Raw genomic sequence first — 20,420 nt, 5'->3', positions numbered from 1 at the left:
TCCTACCTCCCCAAGTGCTGGAATTATAGGCGAGAACCACGGCACCCAGCCAAAAGATGGGTTTCAAGATACATGGGGGAGACAGAAACTGCAGAACTCAGTGATGGGTTAAACTCAAAGGATAAAGTTAAAAGAGAAACCAAGTAAGCTTCAAGTTTCTGGCTTGAACAATTAATGGGACTGTGCTGTCATTTTCTAAGATAGGAAAGTTTGGGGGAGGCATGGATGTGGATCAAAACAGGAATCTAACTTTAAGTCACCATGATTGTCTTTAGACTCTTAACAGAAAGTTTCTACTAAAAATTACTCATGACTCATTCTTTGCTCTTTAAAAAGCAGTCTGTGGAAGGGGAAATACTATAAAGGTGACTGGGCCAACTGAAAAATAAAATTGGAATACAAATGGTAGATTAAACTATTGCATCAATGTTAAATTTAGTAAAGTCCACACTGTGCAATTTTTTTTTAAATCCCTATGATTGGGAAATACATGTTGAAGTATTTAGGAGGTAAAGGGCCATAATATGCATATAAACATATATATACACATATTCATTATATACATATGTATGAAAGAGAGCAAATGATAAGAAAATGGCACAAAATATTAACAACAGGTAAATCTGGATAAAGAGCAGATATTCTTTGTACTATTCTTGGTCTTGCAACATTTCTCTGAGTATAAAATTACTACCAAAAAAACCCAAAACTTTTTTTAAGACAGTCCCAGATTGCTCTTATTCACGCCAAATAATTCAAATTCCTTTAAACTCACCTCATATGTATCTCCCTCCTCAACCCACTCCTCATGTCTCATCCATTACCTAGAGTAGTGGCCCCATCAGAGAGACAAGGAACATACACAATTTACCCTAATAAAGAAATGGCGTAAGAAGTGAGGATTGCCAAGAGGCTTCTTGCAATCTTCCATCTCCCATGAAGTAGCATGTTCTTAACTGTGCTCTCTGAAATATACTCTGTCCTGATCTGTAACAGATGGCAGAATGATAGACTCCTTTCAGTTCTGGATATACTCTTCTCTTGTAATATATAGCAATAAATCTATCAAATTAGCATGCTCATGTGATACCTGCAGATTAGATGTTCCTCCTACAAATGTCCATGGTTTAGCTGGGTATCCCCAGGTATAGCAATTATTACACTATTTTATTTTTAAGATCATGTTTTCCTGTGTTCTACTTTCTCCACTAGACTGAGAGCTCCTTGAAGATGAGAAGCACAAAATATTTATTTATTTATTTTAATTCCTAAAGATTATTCTAATACATGGCCGGGTGCAGTGGCTCACGCCTGTAATCTCAGCACTTTGGGATGCCAAGGTGGGCGGATCACCTGAGGTCGGGAGTTCAAGACCAGCCTGACCAACATAGAGAAACCCTGTCTTTACTAAAAGTACAAAATTAGCCAGGCATGGTGGTGCATGCCTGTAATCCCAGTTACTCAGGAGGCTGAGGCAGAAGAATTGCTTGAACCCGGGAGACGGAGTTTGCAGTGAGCCGAGATTGCGACATTGCACTCTAGCCTGGGCAACAAGAGAGAAACTCTGTCTCAAAAAAGATTATTCTAATACATAAAAAGACACTTCATAAAAGCTATTGGGTGAAGAAATAAATATCACTGAAAAATCTTTCATATCTTTACTAAATGTTACCTTTTTTTGCCCTTGGATATAGCAGTATGTATAGTCTTACTCTAATTCAATAGCGAAGGAGACATAACTTCTACCGGTTGCTGATAAACAAGTGAAAATGCCCATGACCTTATACACAATCCCAAAATCTTGTTTACTTCAATAATTATCATTACAATTTCATAAAATATGACCAATAAAAAGTAAAATATCTTGGGCCTGAGTCTCAACCACACCTTAAAATTAAAGTACACTATATTTAACCAACAGTACAAATGGTCAATACAGCACAAGGAACACTTCAGTGACAAGAAAACACGTCACGGTCTAGACAGAACTTTATTCTCTGTTATCAAATAATCTAAGTAAAATTATGTAAGGTAAGAACACTGAACTGAGTAAACAAATTAAAATCTAATCATTTTACTGGGAAAGGGAAGTTTTTCAAATGCTAAAACAAAACTTGCCAAATAGAAGAGTATTCAATGAGAATGTACATAAAGTACTCCAAAAACAAAACTGTGTAAATAGACATGTATCTTTATCCAAAAATGATTATATGGTAACACTTCAAAATGTCCCAGAACCAAATGTCAAAATACCAAATGCTTTTAAAGTACGTTTCTGAGTTGTATTAAGAGGAGGAAAATACAATGTTTCTTACTCAGCTAGGTATTCTGTCCATATTCTTGCTGTCAATTCTCCTAGTTCCCTTAAGATCTCCCCAACTCATGGAATATAATGCACATGATAATTTGCAATAGTTCTCAAACCTGTCCTATCCTCTCCTCATTTCTTAGTCTAGAATCTTACTAGCCAGTATTCTAGCACAGGCCTACTTAATTTTCTGCCTTCAGTTTCTTCCCCTTCAATCCATTTTTTACACTTTTCCTGAGGTTAATATTCAAAATTCTAATTCTGATCATGTCACTCTTCAATTTTAAAATCCTTCAATAACTCTCTAAAGTACAAATACCTAAAAACAGCAGCTTATATTTATTAAGTACTTGTGTGCCAGGTACCAATGTTACCTAATTTAAACCTCACAACAATTCTACAGTGTAGATATTTTTATTATTCTCATTTAGCACATTTAAGGAAATTGAAACTTAGGGAAATCACATATAGACGCACAGTTAATGAGTGCATGCAGCTAAAATTACCCAAGCCTTCAAATTGCGGCTTTGGTATTCCTTTACAGCTGCTCCCTCTTACCACTAACCAACAAACCCTGCCTTCCAACCAGGCCAAACCACCCAAGGATCTGTAACCATAAGATGCTCTTTCAGGACTCCTTACCAAAGTGTACACTACTCCCTTGACTCAAAATGCTACTTGTCCACCAGGGGAATTCTCTGCAAAGCATTCTTCCTTTCTTTCCCACCTTCCCTACAGAAAATCCCCTGGACAGAATAACATAAGCCAAAATGATATACACATCCCACTATCAACTTCAAAATGCTACAATACAGAGCACTCAAATAGATTTTTCTTTTTCTTTTTTTTTTTTTTTGAGACGGAGTCTCGCTCTGTCACCCAGGCTGGAGTGCAGTGGCCAGATCTCAGCTCACTGCAAGCTCCGCCTCCCGGGTTCACGCCATTCTCCTGCCTCAGCCTCCCAAGTAGCTGGGACTACAGGCGCCGCCACCTCGCCCGGCTAGTTTTTTATATTTTTAATAGAGACGGGATTTCACCGTGTTAGCCAGGATGGTCTCGATCTCCTGACCTTGTGATCCGCCCGTCTCGGCCTCCCAAAGTGCTGGGATTACAGGCTTCAGCCACCGCGCCCGGCCGCTCAAATAGATTTTTCAAGGTGACGTCAATGTGACAACCTAGTGCCAGCCTCATAAACCCCTAAATTCATCAGAAAGTAAAGATCAACAATAAAGAAACATATATTCAAAAGAAAACATCGAAAAAGAAAAAAATAAAGCGACAGCAAAAACAAAAAAAAAGCTCTAAATACTTTTGTAAAATATTCACAAAATATAAATTCAGTTATTTTGAAATATGTGTAAAATACATTTAGAATAAGGGGATCTTAAGTTTTAAAGTAGAAAATAATGCAAATTTGGACTTTTCTTTAATGGCACAAGTAAGACAAATCCTAAGATCTACTATTAGCAAACCAAAAAAAATGTCGAGACTAAAGGGCTCTTCTATGACTACGTCTGGGGTCAAAAAATAATTCTTCAATACTAAACAGTTTGTGCTTATGAAACATATTAAATGATGCAGAGGTACAGTGATTATGTTACCACATCTCAAGCATCAGCATATTATGTCAGTATCTTCCAGGAACATGAAACAGTGATATCAGGAGTTTCTCCTGGGTATTAACTGACAATTAAACAGCATCTTCAGAGTACTACTCAAATATATTAGGTTACAATTCCACACACTAATACTCAAATTCTGTCTGTTCCAGTCTCAAGATCTTCCTGTAGTTAATTGCTCCTATACTGTCATGTGGATAAATAAGCCAAACGTTACCTGCAAACTTTTAAACTCTTTTCTAGCCTATTAATAAAACATCTACAAGACCATTTCTGGCACATATCCCATCCAGAGCCCTGTTTCCATACAACCTTTCTTGCCTTTTCCTTGTAATACTAACACATCATCTTCTTAAACCTTAAATAAATTTTTTGTAAGAAGTAAAAAGTACTTCACAACAATGTCATCTAATTGAGATATTTAGGAAATCGACCTTTAATGGATACAGAATAATCAGTCCATGGTTAAAGCACTATTCTTGGGTGGTGCTTTATACACAAACTGTATTCTGTGTTTGACACTCCTACTGGCTATAACCAAAATGCATTTCCTGAATATGTGTCATGTATAATACCCAGGACCAGGTAGAGTACTTATGCTGACATGGCTTTTTATAGTGGTCTACTCTAGATATTAGACCTAGCCCAAGGAAACAGTAAAGAGAGTGGAAAGAGAACAGATACCTCACAAAGACTTGACAACAAATGGAAAATGAGAGATAAGAGAAGTCTGGATTACTCCCAGGTTTATACTTTGGGCAACTGAATGACTGACAGTATCATTAACTAAGATGGGAAAATTAGCTGAATACATGAACAAGAGACAGTAAAGACAGCTGGAAAAGAATAGGTATGAAAGAGAAACAGGGCCAGTCATAATGGCTTACACTTGTAATCCCACCACTTTGGGAGGCCAAGGTGGCCAGGTCACTGGAGGTCAGGAGTTTGAGATCAGCCTGGCCAACATGGTAAACCCCGGATTCTACTAAAAATACAAAAATGAGCTGGGTGTAGTGGCAGGTGCCTGTAATCCCAGCTACTTGGGAGGCTGAAGCAGGAGAACTGCTTGAACCCAGAAGGCAGAGGTTGCAGTGAGCAGAGATTGCACAACTGCACTGGGAGACAGAGCAAGACTCCATCTCAAAAAAGAAAAAGAAAGAGAAACAAGAAAGTGACGCTTTTGAAGGCAAAGAAAGTTCAAGAACATGGGCATGATGGTCTAAAGTTCACAGTGGATTTAACAATTAAGAACTATGTCAACAGATAGACATAATTTCTGTAAATAGAGGAAGCAATGGTAAAATGTTCTGGGGGAATGAGTACTACACAATCAAGGCAAAAAAAAAAAAGAATGTGTGAAGCGTGTTTCAAACAGAATGTAGAAGAGTTTTGCTGGATGAAAGGTTCATGTAGCAGAAGACAAGAAAACGAAGTCTGAGTCAAGGGCTTTGAATTCTAGATTTTATTTTTGGAGTTTATTCTGTGAACAGGGAAGGAAAGGCATGTAACATTTTTTTTTCCTTTATAAGACAATTTTCTCAACCCTTTCTGATGACAGGGTACATGAGGAACTGGAATGACAAGAGTTAAGGCAGGAGTAGCTACTAAGAGGTCTTACAATTATCTAAACATAGTAATGAGGACCTGAAAGAGACTGGCAGTAGCCAAAGTAAAAAATAAGGAATATGTGAAAGAGATATTCTTTATTCCCAGGCTGCCTGTGATACTGTGATATGACATCATATCCCATATATAATATATACTTGGTCTCTGCCCCTGGTTCCTGACACATAGCTCCTAAAACCCATGGAATCTCCAGAGTGATGAGTGTCTTTTGTATGCTAATGAGGACTGCTAGTTGGGGACCCCTAGTTAACCTCAGGATGGAAGCTGGTCACCAGAAAGACCAGAGCATGAGTACAGGTTGGGACTTTTTAGCCCCATCCCCCAACCTCCAGGGAGGGGAAGGGGACTGAAGGTTGAGTTAATCACCAATAGCCACCAATGGCCAATGATGTAAGCAATCATACCTATGTAATAAAACCTCCATAAAAAACCAAAAGGACAGGGTTCAGAGAGCTGAATACCTGGAGATACCTGGAGAGTGGTACACCCAGAGAGGGCAGAGAAGCTCCACGCCCCTTTCCATGACCTACCCTATTCATCTCTTCCATCTGGCTGTTCATCTATATTTTTTGTAATATGCTGTTTAATAAATGGGCAAACATAAGTAAAGTATTTCCCTAAGTTCTATGAGCTGCTCTAGCAAATTAACTGAACCCAAGAAGGGGGTCGTGGGAACCCCAATTTATGGCTGGTCACAGACACAGGTCACAACCTGGAGCATGCATCTGAAGTGGGAGTGGGGGGCTGTCCTGTGGGACTGAGCCCTTATCCTCCAGGATTTAACACTATCTACAGGAAGACAGTGTCAGATTTGAACTAAATTATAGGACTTCCAGCTGTTCTTCACTGGAGACTCTGGTGTCAGAATTGCTTGGTGTCCGGCAAAACAATCTCCATACATTTAGTTTAAGAGGTGCTGTGTGGCCAAGTGCTGTGTGGCTCACTCTTGTAATCCCAGCACTTTGAAAGGTCGAAGCAGGAGGATCACTTTAGGGTAGGAGTTCGAGACCAGCCCAGGCAAGATAGCAAAACTCCGCCTCTTAAAAAAAAAAAAAGTTACAAAGGCCAGGTACAGTGGCTTGTGCCTGTAATTCTAACACTTTGGGAGGCCAAGGTGGGAGGCTCCTAGAGGCCAGGAGTTTGAGACAAGCCTGGGCAACTTGGCAAAACCCCATCTCTATATAAAAATGTCATAAAAAAAAAATTATCTGGGCATGGTGGCACACGCTTGTAGTCCCAGCTACTCGGGAGGGCACACCACTTGAGCCCAGGAGGTTAAGGCTGCAGTGACTTATAATCAAGCCACTGCACTCCAGCCTGGGTGACAGAACAAGACATTGTCTCAAAAAAAAAAAAAAAAAAGGGTTATATTGAGTGGTATTTGAGAGTAGGAAAAAACACTGGTTTTTTTTTTCCTATGTTCTAATAGTGCCCTAAATATTCACTATTACTATATTACCATACTCATCACATTGTATCATAATCATTTGCAGACGGGGACCTTCTGTTGTTCAACCCCTTATTACTAACACTAACAAGTCAGGAACACAGGAAGTGGCCAAAAAATGTTTGTTGAACTCAGTAACTCATCAGATGTAGAAGTAAGACCTACAGATACTACCGAGAAACCTAAATGACTTGTAAGATGGTGGCAGAGAAAACACTAATGGAGAAGCCAAGAGGGGGATCAAGTTTAGGGGATGAGTTAGTTAGGGTAGAGGATGGTTAAGGTCAACATTCAAATAGAGATGTCAAAGAGGAAAAAAAATAAAACCAGAGGAGGAAAAAAATTCAGACAAAAATAGAGATATTTAGAAAATAAATCAACAAGTCTCATTATTTGCTCATGAACAAAAATATTTAATAAATATGAATTTCCTAACAGTTTAGGATATGACTATTTTAAGAACACTATTCAAATTGCTCACTTGTATATTCTGTACAAATTGAGGCGTAAATTCCCAACCAAATGGGTCAATCAAAACTGGGTCAACACTGAATAATTATTTGCTTTACTCACTCATTCAATAAAAAAGTTATCGAGTGTCTATAAGTTGAGGGCAAGAGGAACCTGTCACAAAAACAAACAGTAAGATACAGCAAATACTATTAACAAAATAACTGCATAATGTTAACAGGAACACAGGTAACAGAATATAACGAAGGATAGATGGAAGAGGCATAATGAACATGTCTAGCAGCTTTCCTGGAAGAAGAGGCATCTATGTTAGGCTCTTAAAAAGATTAAGTGATGGCCGGGTGCAGTGGCTCACGCCTGTAATCCCAGCACTTTGGGGGCCAAGGCAGGTGGATCACCTGAGGTCAGGAATTCAAGACCAGCCTGGCCAACATACTAAAACCCTGCCTCTGCTTAAAATATAAAAAATTAGCCAGGTGTGATGGTAGGCATCTGTAATCCCAGCTACTCAGGAGGCTGAGTCAGGAGAATTGTTTGAACCTGGGAGGCGGAGGCTGCTGTGAGCAGAGATTGTGCCTTTGCACTCCAGCCTGGGCGACAAGAGTGAAACTCCGTCTCAAAAAATAAAAATAAAAAAGATAAAGTGATTTAATGAGAAGACTGAGAAGATGAATGGTATTCTATAAAAAAAGAAATAGTGGTCGGGCACGGTCGCTGATGCCTGTAATCCCAGCACTTTGGGAGGCCAAGGCGGGCATATCACCTGAGGTTAGGAGTTCGAGACCAGCCTGACCAACATGGAGAAACCCCGTCTCTACTAGAAATACAAAACCAGCCAGGTGTGGTGGCGCATGCTTGTAATCCCAGCTACTCGGGAGGCTGAGGCAGGATAAGCGCTCGAACCTGGGAGGCATAGGTTGCAGTGAGCCAAGATCACGCGGTTGCACTCCAGCCTGGGCAACAAGAGTGAAACTCTGTCTCAAAAAATAAAAACTAAATTAAAAAAAATAATAGTATGTGCAAAAGCCGAAAGATGCCAAAGCATTTCTCATTTTCATGGAACCTCCTCTTGGAGGACTATCTGCATGCTAATAAAAAATCTGATCTTTATTCTATAGCCCTATGGTAAGAAACATCACATGTGCATTAGAATCCCCTAGGGAGGTTGGGCACGGTGGCTCACTCCTATAGTCCCAGCACTTTGGGAGGCCAAGGTGGGAAAATGGCCTGATATTAGGAGTTTGAGACCAGCCTGGCCAACACAGCAAGACACCCTAGGGAGCACTCCAGATCCCCGAAAGCATGTGCAGGCAAAAGGTGGGTAAACAGGTGCGGGGAGGGGAGGGGAGGGACTTCTGTAGAGAATAGGGAGACACAGAAGATTTTTTTAGCAAAAACACAACCTGGTCAGACCTGTGTTTCGGAAATCCAAAAGTCAGGGGCATGGATCAGTGGCTAAGGGAAGAAAATCTGGAGAAAGACCAATGAAGAGGGTTAAGAAGCAACTGCAATGATGCTCCAACACTAAATATTGACTACTACTTACTTAAACATAAATGAACCACGAAAAGAGGCATATAAAGTGCTATAACTGTACTATGTGCTTTCAACACAGTTTCTGAAATCTCAAACATCAACTCAATAATCATAAGCAATTACAGTAAAATGAGATCAGGTACATTAGAAAAAAAGGAGTGGTGGAGACGAGTAGCCATCAAAATTTCCCTGGAATAGTTGCTCATTTATTCTTCAATTTAACTTTTATTTTTAAAAAGGTAAAACTACCATACCAAACACGTTGCTAAATCAAAATTTCAAAGCTACTACAAGGCAAGCACTGCACAAAACTGCAGTACAGTCCATCATGATGATGATGATGGACCTTGAGCGCACAGATTAGGATAAAATTAATTTCATTTATGTTTCAACGACATAGATCCTGCATTTTTTTTCCTCTGTCGAAACATTTTGTTAACTACGTATATTTGTATTGTGAAAGTAAAAACCTGGGACCCTAATTTCACTATGCCAAAGAAAAAAAGTAAGCTGAAAGCTGAGTCACAAAAGAAGCTGCCTTTCCTTTTGTTTTTGTTGGGGTTTTTGGTTTTTTTTTTTTTTTTTTTGGAGTTTCTCTCTTGTTGCCCAGGCTGGAGTGCAATGACACGATCTTGGTTCACCACAACCTCCGCCTACCAGGTTCAAGCAATTCTCCTGCCTCAACTCAGCTTCCCAAGTAGCTGGGATTACAGGCATGCGCCACCACGCCCAGCTAATTCTGTATTTTTAGTAGAGACAGGGTTTCACCATGTTGGTCATGCTGGTCTCGAACTCCTGACCTCAGGTGATCTGCCTGCCCTGGCCTCCCAAAGTGCTGAGATTACAGGCTGAGCCAGCATGCCCAACCCCCTTTCCTTTTGTTTCTAAGCTGATAGCTACAGATAAAAAGTTAAATATGTCCACAGGTAACTACTCGGTGTTCACCTTATGTAAAGCGCCAATTTACTAACACTAAACAAATACATAACCGACTATTCCCCTATCTGCTCCTTTTCTTTCACAGCATGTGGATTCAGTAATGTGATAATACCCTCTCTCTTGCCCCTCCAGCCTGCTTTTTCCACTTAAATATTGAAGCCCTCAAAATCATCTTTGGAGAAAGACAGACTTGTCTCCCTGGCATGCATCCTTAACCTTGGCAAAATAAACTTTTAAATGGATTGAGACCTGTCTCAGATACTTTTTGGTTTACAGTATATAAATAAGAATACAAGAAAAGAAAAGCATCCATCTTTTAAAAAAGAATTCCTTGACTGGACATCCCCTCCAGCTACCACCTGTTATTTAGCTTCGCTTTATAGCAAACTCCTTGAGGAACTGTCTGTCCCAGCAGTCTACAATTCCTTTCCTCCAATTCTCTCTTAAGCACACTCCAATCAAGTCTTCACTTCCGCTACTAAACCAGAAACAACTTAAGGTCACCAATGATTTTCATATTGCTATATCTTAGTCCTCAATCTAACAGCATCTGACACAGCTGATTACTCACTCGCTCCTTCTTAAAACTTTCACTTGGCTTCATTGATACCACTCAGTCTTAATTCTCTTCCTTCTTTATGGGAGTGCTGCTTCTTGGTCTCCTCTGCTATTTTCTCTCCCTCTGAAAACATTACAGGATCCCAAGGCTAACTTGTGGGACTTCTCCAGCCACATCCACTCCCTAAATTATTTTAATCCATTCTCATGGCATTACATACTATCTCTCTGCTAATAACTGGAAATTTATATATCTCTAACCCAGACCTCAGCTGTGAACTGCAGACTCGTGCTTACCCAGCTCTCTTCACAATATCTCCACTTAGATTACTAACTTAAAATGTCCAAATTTGAACTCATTACTTCCCCCGCTAAAACCCTGCTTCTTCTGTGCTCTTACCCATCTCAGTAAATGTTAACTCCATTTGTCCAGCTGTTCAAGCCAAACTCACAGGCTACATTCAATCCGTCATTAAATTGTTGGCTCTGCCTTCAAAATGTATACAAAATGTGAGCACTTCTCCCAATCCCGGCCTAAAATCATCATCTCCCACTTAGGATTACTGCTGCAGCCTGCTAAATAATCGCATTATGCGCCACCCCTGACATTCTCTACATAGCAGCTTAGAGTTCTACTTAAAACAAGTCAAAACTCTGATGGCTCCCCACCTTTTAAAAACCAGTCTCACTGGCCTACAATGCCATATATGATCAGACATCCCCCCCAACCCAACCCACCTCTCTGACCTCAATGCCTCCCTCAATGACTCCACTGGCCTACTTGCCACTCCTAGAACAGGTCAAGCAAGTTTCAGCCACAAGATCTTTGCATTCCAGATCTATCTTCATCAAGTAGTCTCTCTCCTAATAACTGCATAGATCACATTCTCACTTCTTCAAGATCTCTGCTCAAATACTAGTTTTTATTACAGCCTTCCCTAACCACCTTAGATAAAACAGCAGCATTATCCTCACATGTTCTTTTCACCTCTTCCTGCTTTACTTTTCTCTACAGCAATACAACAGATGACATATTACCAATATACTTATTTTCTGTATCTTGTCCTTAGAATGTAAGCTCCACAAAGGCAGAAAATTTGTTTTGTTCAAGGAACTATTCCTAGCAAGTGCTCAGAATACATTTCTTGAATGAATGAATGAGAAAAATCCAGACTGAGGATCTATTCTCTAAGACAGGATTGAAGGAATTTAGAATGTAAAACATCTCAAGGTCCTGGAAAAACATGACTGCAGGAAAGGCCACAACAATGGCCAAGTCTACAACTCTAGCTAGTACCAATAATAAATAAAGGTTGACAAGCCATACCATACTATTCCTAAAATGAGGAAAATATACCTAAGAAAAAATTTTAAATAAGGAAAAGAAATAAAACAAAACAAAAAGATGGCCATCCCTGCCTCCCCATCCCAAAGAGAAATATCACCTGGATGTTTCCTATAAAGTGGCCGGCCAACTCTGACCAAAATATCATCAAGTCCATTCTACAGACTTAAAGAGCTGTTATGAATAGTTGCTGTTTTTCTAAGCTAAGGTTTTCAGAGAAAAGTATTATATAACTCCCAACCCTAACACTGGCTGCCAAGAGATAATGGTCAGAGAAAGCTCTCAAATTGCCCTAAAGCACTCAGGCTGCAACGAAATATCATTAATATGATGACAACAACAATTCAAAGCACCTTCCGGAATCTGTCTTGCTTCTCTGTCCCTAGCGTATTTACTAGGGGCTTCGTCATCAAAGGTTTTGCTATCTTGATATGGGGGCAGTGTTGGGGAGGAGGGTAGGCAATTCAAAAAAACAGGACTGGAATTTGGCATTTTAAAGAAAAGCAGGGCCAGTTGTGGTGGCTCACACCTGTAATGCCAGCACTTTGGGAGGTAAAAGTAGGAGGATCAATGGAGCCCAGGAGTTTGAGCCCAGCCTGGGCAACGTGGGGAGACCCTGTCTCTATGAAAAATTTTAAAAATTAGCCGGGCATGGTGGTACATGCCTGTAGTCCCAGCTACAGGTTGAGTACAGGTTGGGAAGCCAAGGCAGGAGGATAGCTAGAGCCCGGGAGGTCAACGCTGCAGTGAGCCATAATGACACCACTGCACTCTTGCCTGGGTCCAGAGACCCTGTCTCAAAAAAAGAGAGAGAGAGAGAGAGAGAAGTAGAATTCTGGAGAACAGAAAACACTTGCTCAGATACAAGATGTCACGGGGCTTTTCAATACCAGGCACCAAAAGAGAGATCACAGAAGGACCAAAACCCTGAGATGCCCATCGTTCCTCAGCTAGAGCCATGCCTTGCATTTCTATTCCCACACACAGAACTCAAGATACAGGGTAGCAGACCATGCCAAAGGGAACAGCTGGGAGCAGTGATGGCAGGGAGGAGGGCAGTAACAACTATCATAACAAAGGGAAGGAAGGAGTAATCACTCATGCTTTTTCTCTTTTCTCCTTCCCACTGTCCTTACCAAGGACAGAAACCGGGTAGATGAAAACAGGAGAAGGCAGAGAACAGAGGGTAAGGATGACCTGAAGCAAATGGTTGTAGAAAAAATCAAGAGCAAATTCCTTTACCAAGTAATTCTTTGAAAAACAGACATATGAAGTAAGTTAGGAGCTGACCAAGAAAATTTAAAACAAGTCCCTGTCTTACGTAGCTATAAAGTACAAAGAAAACATATATTCTTACTTATTCGGAACAATCTGTGGCATTTTTAAGACCAACAATCTTCAAAGATGATCCAACTATACTGAAACTAAGTTACTGATCAACATGAAAAAGTAAACACGTAAAAAACTTCAGGGCTCATGGATCCAACCTTTAAGAAACCTCTGGCTTTCCAATGGCTCCAAACCTTAATACAACCAACCAAAAGTCTTTAAAGGTAGAGAAGTAACTCTAGGACATTCCCAAGCAATCAACTCACCAGAGAAGAGCTAAAAACTCAAAGATTACACCCCACATACTGTGAATGGTCAATTCACTTAAAAAGAGAGGACTGTTCTCATTGGTTGATCTCAATAGGCTGAATCACACCCCAGCATCAGCACCTGTAGCAAGCAGAAGTCAGAAGCCAAAGAGGTAGAAAGCCATCAGATACTCAGAGAAAACTTCAGTCAATAACAAAGGAAAGACAAGTTCACCCTATACAACCACAATCAGCTTATGACACCAGGGCACACCAACCACAACTGTTTGTAGCCTGAGGTGGCACCATTCTACATGCTCACGTCTGTGCTAATACTTCCCTCCCCTCTGCTCCCTCCCTGATGGCTCTTCCCCCATCCTCCCTGACAGCTGTCACATTCTAGAGCTACTCTTCCTCCACCCACTCTTTCATTCTGGTAATCTGGTGTTTCCCAGTTCAGTCTCTTGACCTCTTTCTGTATTATCTCATCCTATATTCATTCATTCCTCTACTTAGTCCCTATCCTTGACAAGGACACAATCCAGTGGGGGAGACAGATGTGTCACTAGAATTAGGTACAATACATCACAGTCAATGCTGTGAAAGAAATATAACAAAGTGCTGTGAGCACATATTCATCCGTCATTACCCCACTCGATGTCTTCCAAATCAATACTCTGCCTTCCCACTCTGTTGTATATCAGTTACTAAATCCTATACCTTTCCAAAATATCCCGATCTCCACTTCCACCTCAAGGTTTAGGCTTCATTTCTCACATGACGATTTTAACCACTTCCTATTATAAACATAATTCAATATATAGCCACATTGTCACATGAGCAATCTCCCTAAAAGAGATAACATACCATATCATCCCCTTGGTTTGCAACACCTAATCTTTCCAACATCTAAGAAATGAAGTCCAAATCCTTGGCACGGAAAATAAGATAATACTTTTGAAATAGCATCTTTTAAAAGCAGGCTGACTGAGTTCCAGTTGCAATGCTTACCACCTATATTATCTTTGGCAGGTCACGTTCTCTAAATTTTCATATCCACAAAATGAGGATACTAAAAGAATCTCCCTCCTAGGGTTGCTATGAGGATTAGGTAAGAAACTAACCAGCATAAAATCCAGCACTCAGTGTTAACTACTATCCTGGGCTGTCTCATCCATCTAGAATGGGAGTAATCTACTACACAATGGGAGGAGATTACTACGGTTTCCTTTCATATATTTTAGAATAATTAACAATAAGAGTTAAAGACAACCTTCTGGTTAATATTGAACAGACAAAAATTTCAATTAACCAGTATATTGCTGTCATAAAAGTTTTAGTTTATGTAAAACTTACCATAATTTATTAAAAACCAAGTACACATTTTTATTAAAGTTAGGTTATTTTGTTCTGTTTTCCTATTTAAGTTCAGAAAAAAAGAATGGAAACATAATAATGTAGTTTTCTATAATATAAAATACACATAAATGAAATTTGATCTCAGTTGTATATTAACTTTCTAAATATATATACATACCAAAATGAACTCTAGAAGCTTAAGAAAATAAAAGTATGCATCAAACAGGTGCATGGCATTCATTCTCAAAAAACACAATCAAAAGACAAAAATCACTGACTTTTTTCTTTTATCTTTTTTATTTTATTTTATTTTATTTTATTTTTTTTGAGGCGGAGTCTCGCTCTGTCGCCCAGGCTGGAGTGCAGTGGCCGGTTCTCAGCTCACTGCAAGCTCCGCCTCCCAGGTTTACGCCATTCCCCTGCCTCAGCCTCCCGAGTAGCTGGGACTACAGGCGCCCACCACGTCGCCCGGCTAGTTTTTGTATTTTTAGTAGAGACGGGGTTTCACCGTGTTAGCCAGGATGGTCTCGATCTCCTGACCTCGTGATCCGCCCGTCTCGGCCTCCCAAAGTGCTGGGATTACAGGCTTGAGCCACCGCGCCCGGCCTCTTTTTTCTTTTAAATAGAGATGGGGTCTCACTATGTTGCCTAAGCTGGTCTTCAACTCCTAGGCTCAAGCAATTCTCCCACCTCAGCCTCCCAAAGTGCTGAGATTACAGGTGTGATCCACCACACCCAGCCACACTGACTTTTAAAAATATAATACAGGGATTACCCCATCTCTATTAAAAACACAAAAATTAGCCGGGCGTGGTGGCGCGGGAGCTACTCAGAAGGCTGAGGCAAGAGAATCGCTTGAACCCAGGAGGTGGAGGTTGCAGTGAGCCGAGGTTGCAGTGAGCCAAGATGGCATCACCGCACTCCAGCTTGACGACAGAGCAAGACTCTGTCTCAAAAAATATATATATATAAAATATAAAGTTAATAATATAAAACCTATAAAGCCTGCAATAAGAAAAAATAGATCAGAAATAGTTTTCAAGAGATTAATATATTTACGATGTTAGTGCTAATGAAAATTGGTGAGAAGATTCCAGTAAATGTACAGACGATGGACAAATAAAGGAGAAAATAAAAACAGAAGAATACTGCATTTGCTTCTCTATTATGGACTATGATGTTAAACTGCAAATAATCTTATCCTCATTTCTAAAAAACAAACTTTTAAAAGCAAAAACCTATAAAGTATGATAGAACTGGTCAACCAAACTCTACTGGAGTCAGTGTAAATCAGTATTTTTAGAAGTAAATCTGGTAATATCTTTCAAAATTAACAAAACCTTCATACTTTGACTTTGTAATCCTGCTCCTGGGCTTTAAACCCAAAGGAAAGAAGCAAAATGATGCAACAGCTATATACTAACTGCATCACTTGCAACATAGTAAACAATCTAGATGTCCAATTATTAAGAAATGTCATTGTAATACTGTATAATCACCTAAAGCTATAAAAACTGTAGCAAAAATAAAACATCAAATATGAAAGCAAATATTAAACATTACATTTATGCTTTATCATATAAAATCACTTAGATATGACAAGAAATAAGAAGAAAAATTAAAAGTCTGTTTTGATTTTTAAAATTTATTTGACCATTCAGTTGTTTGCAAGATAAAAAGTCTTTTGGAATTGGTCAGGCCCACACCACTAAGTACGCATTTCAACTTTTTAGAGGCAGCCACAATCATCAACTTTTTCCCCCAAAATCCTATCACATAGGAGTAAGACAGGCTCTTCTCGCAGACAAGCCATACGAAGTAATTTTAGCCATGCTATTAGCCAGCTGCAACCTTCTTATATTAAAATCTCATTGTACCATCAAAACTTAATTGTATGTGAGGTCTCCATATGGTGATCCAGAAGCCACTTGTTATGGGGCATCTGGAGAGAGTTCCCCAGGCACTGAAGTTAAAACTATCTGGCTGAGAGGAATAGTGAAGGTTAGGTTTCTCCTCTATCCCCAAATGAATTATCATGTTTCTCAGCCACAAGGGATCTAAGTCCCTAGAAGTGGCAGCTATGGATTCAAAGAGGGAGAAAGTGCAAGCAGATTTGCACTCCCTCTGAAAAACTGGTAGCTCCTTCATTTCACCCCAAAGCACTACGGAGTAGTGAAAAACACACAATGAGGAGGTCAGGAGATATGAGATGTAGGTGAGCCTAAGTAATCTCAAACAAGTTATTTGTCTTTTTAGGCTGAGTTGTTTAATGGTAAAATTTTTAAAGTTGAACCAAATAATCTGTTAATTCTTTCAAGTTCAATATTCTATTAATTTAATAGACTCTTTTTTCAGTACACATCCAAGTGGCTCACAACCCCCATTCAAATTGTAAAACAATTAAGATTTAGAATTAGGAGACTAGGGGCAAAAGACCTGGACTGTAATCCCCGCCGTCCCTTTCTACGTGCATGACTTTGCACATCAAAATAAAGTTGTACGACCAATGAAGCAGCAATCCTTATTGGTCATGCCCTGTTTACTCCTGTATCATAAAATGTTTTTTCTGTTGTTGTTGTTTTAAAATAACTGGGGTTTCATTCCTAACCAGCCTATAATCCCAGCACTTTGGGAGGCCGAGGTGGCTGGATCACGAGGTCAGGAGTTCAAGACCCAACATAGTGAAACCCGTCTCTACTAAAAACAATTAGCCAGGTGTGGTGATGTGTGCCTATAATTCCAGGTACTCAGAAGACTGAGGCAGGAGAATCGCGTGAACCCGGGAGGCGGAGGTTGCAGTGAGCCGAGATGAGGCCACTGCACTCCAGCGCAGGTGACAGTGCAAGACTCTGTACCAAAAAAAAAAAAAAGCCCCAAAACCTGGTGGAGCCAGACACATAAACAAATCACTAACTCCCAACTGACACATACTAACTGCAGAGTGTACGCATCAGTCAAGACAAAAGGGATGAGATGTCTAGACAAGGCTCAGAAGTGATACTTTCATAAGGTCTTCAAGGGCAAGTTGTTTACTAGGCAGAGAATTCTCAACAAAGAACACTGAAAAACCACAGAGGAAGATGTCATCTTCAGAGAAGTGCAACAGTCTTACATAGAGAGGGCAAGCATAATGGTAGAAGATGACACTAGAATGTAGACAAATACCACTAATCATGAAGGACTTTGAATTTTATTGATATAGACTATGGAGAGTCACTGAAGGACTTGTAAATATGGATTCAAAGTCCCTTCCTCCAAACTACAGTCAAAGGAGTTGAGTCAAAGCAACAAAAAATGCAGGTCTGAATGTGGAAAGGTAGAATTTCTACAGAATTCTTAACAGAGACTTTCTGCTTGCTTTCAGGATGGCTTCTAGTGCTTTCTTAACTATGGCTTATGCTGAAGTACGACAGTATGAATTATGGCTAAAGGGTTCAACAAAATGTGCATTTTTAACCTGAAGATTATTTGAAGCCAATGTTGCTTAGAACACAAATGAAAACAAAAAATAATAGTAACGAGCTTTCATAAATTAAGAGAAACAAACAGTAATAAAGTCCAAGAGGAAGAAGACTGATTTCAGGCAAACACTCAGGAATATGTACATCTTTATCATATATGGATGACGGATAAGACATGTTTTGAACCTATCTTTTGCAGGAGAGTATCTTAAGTTCCTTTTGGTTAAAGAGCAGCTGCCATCTCTAAAGTCTCTAGTCTAAAAGATGATGCTTAAAAAAAAAAAAATTTTGGCCAAATTAATAGGTTCCGTTATATTTTAATGCTCGGGAGAAAAGGAATGCCTTTCCTATGGCTATTTTAAAAAGCTTAAACCTCAATTTCTCTCACCTATTGGAGTGAGCTACCAATACTAATCTGAGACCACAGCGTCCCTGCATCAGTCATTTCCACTCCGCTAAGGCCTTGTCTGGGAGCAGCCAGCCTCATTGGTCGGGGAGCCCACACAGATGAATATGCAATTATTGAAATAGAAACTTAAGCTTCGCCACCAAGGACCACCACAAAGGAGTCCTTTCATTCCTCCTTTTACTTTATCAAGAAAGTAGATGCATTATTTAAAACTGTATGAAAATACATGTCTAAAGAGAAGAGAGAAGATCTGAACCTACGGCAACGATGTGCCCCATCAAAGTTTCACCTCAGGATGTGTTTTAGGGTGTGTCTTTCATTTAGCCCTGCAATTAAAAGAAAAAAAAAATCGAACTCATTCGGGGAGCCCCGGTACTTTCCCCATCCACCCTCACACGCAACCAGGCTCCGAAATCACTGAGTGCCTCAGTCTCGCCCTGATTTCTCCTAAAAGGCGGAGGCGCCCGCGGCCCGAGGCCCCGCGCTGTCACAGCCGCAGGGAGGGCGCCCTCCGGCCTCCCAGGTCCGCGCCCGCCCCGCGTCGGGCGGCTCGCGAGGGGCTAGGGAGGCTCACCCTGGAGGCCGGGAGACCGGAGGGTGCCACCGCCTCAGCCCGGGAGCCGGGCCTCCGCCCCGCCCCGGACTGCGTGCCTGGTCTTGGGCTAACCCCGGCGCCCGCCGCGACCCCGGCCCCGGCTCTGGCTCTGAGCCCGGATCTCACCGTGCGGAGGTCGCGCTGCCTCCTCGGCCGCGGCCAGGCTGCAGGCCGCCCAGCGACCTGCGGGCCCGAGGACGGAAGGTGAGGCGAAGGGCCGCCCGTCACATCCCCGCCAGCCCAGCCGCCTGAGCCGCAACAACCAGCATCGCGTCCGCGGCCTGAGGGAGCGCCGGACTCCAAAGCCGCCGCGCCCCCTCCCTCGGCCGGCTCCCGCCCGGACTCCGCCCTCCAGGGCCCTCGCACCGCGCGCGCGCAGCCCCGCCCCGCCGCGGGCCCGTGCGCAGGCGCGAGCCTCACGGAGCTACGGGGCCCGCCCCCACCGCCTGATCCAGCCTCAGCCCACCTCTGGCCCCGCCCCGCCCTCACGCGAGGCTTTCCTAAGCTCCGCCTCTGCTTCGGGCCCCGCCCCCTCCGCTGACCTTGCCTGGCCACCTCCTGACTCAGGTTTTTGCTCCGCCCAAGCAGTGACGCCAGTCTTGCGGCTGACCTCACCTCTAGCCGTCCCCTGGACTACATTTGCTGCTTGACCGCTGTCAAACCTGACAGCTCCTCCTCCAGGATGTGAAAAGTGAGGCGTGATCTCAGTATTGGACATGACTGAACCACGCACCTGCCTACCGCATCAAAACACAGGATCTTGCTAAGGCTGAGGGGAAGGGGCACCCCAAGTGCTGATCTGGTTTTCCTTTTTTTTTTTTTTTGAAACAGGGTCTCGCCCTGTCACCCAGGTTGGAGTTCGGTGGCGCTATCACAGCTCACTTGCAGCCTCTTGGGCTCAAGTGATCCTCTCGCCTCTGGCGTGCATCACCACGCCTGCGAAATAATTACAGGTAAGACCACACTAGTCAAAGTAAACTATCACATATTGACCCAAATACCCGGCTAATTTTTATTTTTTCTTTTTAGAGATGGAGAAAGTGGTCTTACAGGCTGATCTCAAACTCCTGGGCTCAAGCAATCCTCCCACCTTGGCCTCCCAAAGTGCTGGGATTACAGGCGTGAGCCACAGCTGCTGGCCAATGTGGTTTCTTTGCCAGAAACCAGGTC

The 20,420-nt window shown here is 41.5% G+C and overlaps 1 protein-coding gene across 7 annotated transcripts in view; it reads right to left on the bottom strand.

Moving 5' to 3' along the window:
- CCSER2 (coiled-coil serine rich protein 2) overlaps positions 1–19,628 on the bottom strand; it is a 190,956-nt gene extending 171,328 nt beyond the window's left edge. For 3 of the 7 annotated variants that reach the window (XM_033209862.1, XM_033209863.1, XM_033209857.1), the window contains exon 1: positions 19,377–19,628. The gene's annotated coding sequence lies outside the window, so the exon portion shown is untranslated. Of the gene's footprint in view, positions 1–871; positions 988–18,915; positions 18,982–19,376 lie in introns of all 7 variants that reach the window. The other 4 variants (XM_033209860.1, XM_033209861.1, XM_033209858.1 and 1 more) reach the window with 3 other exon arrangements.
- Positions 19,629–20,420: the final 792 nt, after the last annotated feature.

Source organism: Trachypithecus francoisi, unplaced genomic scaffold, assembly GCF_009764315.1.
Source record: "Trachypithecus francoisi isolate TF-2019V2 unplaced genomic scaffold, Tfra_2.0 Lachesis_group9, whole genome shotgun sequence".
Classification (NCBI taxonomy): Eukaryota; Metazoa; Chordata; class Mammalia; order Primates; family Cercopithecidae; genus Trachypithecus; species Trachypithecus francoisi.
Note: the sequence above shows the minus strand (reverse complement) of the source record. Positions and strands in the feature narration are given on the sequence as shown.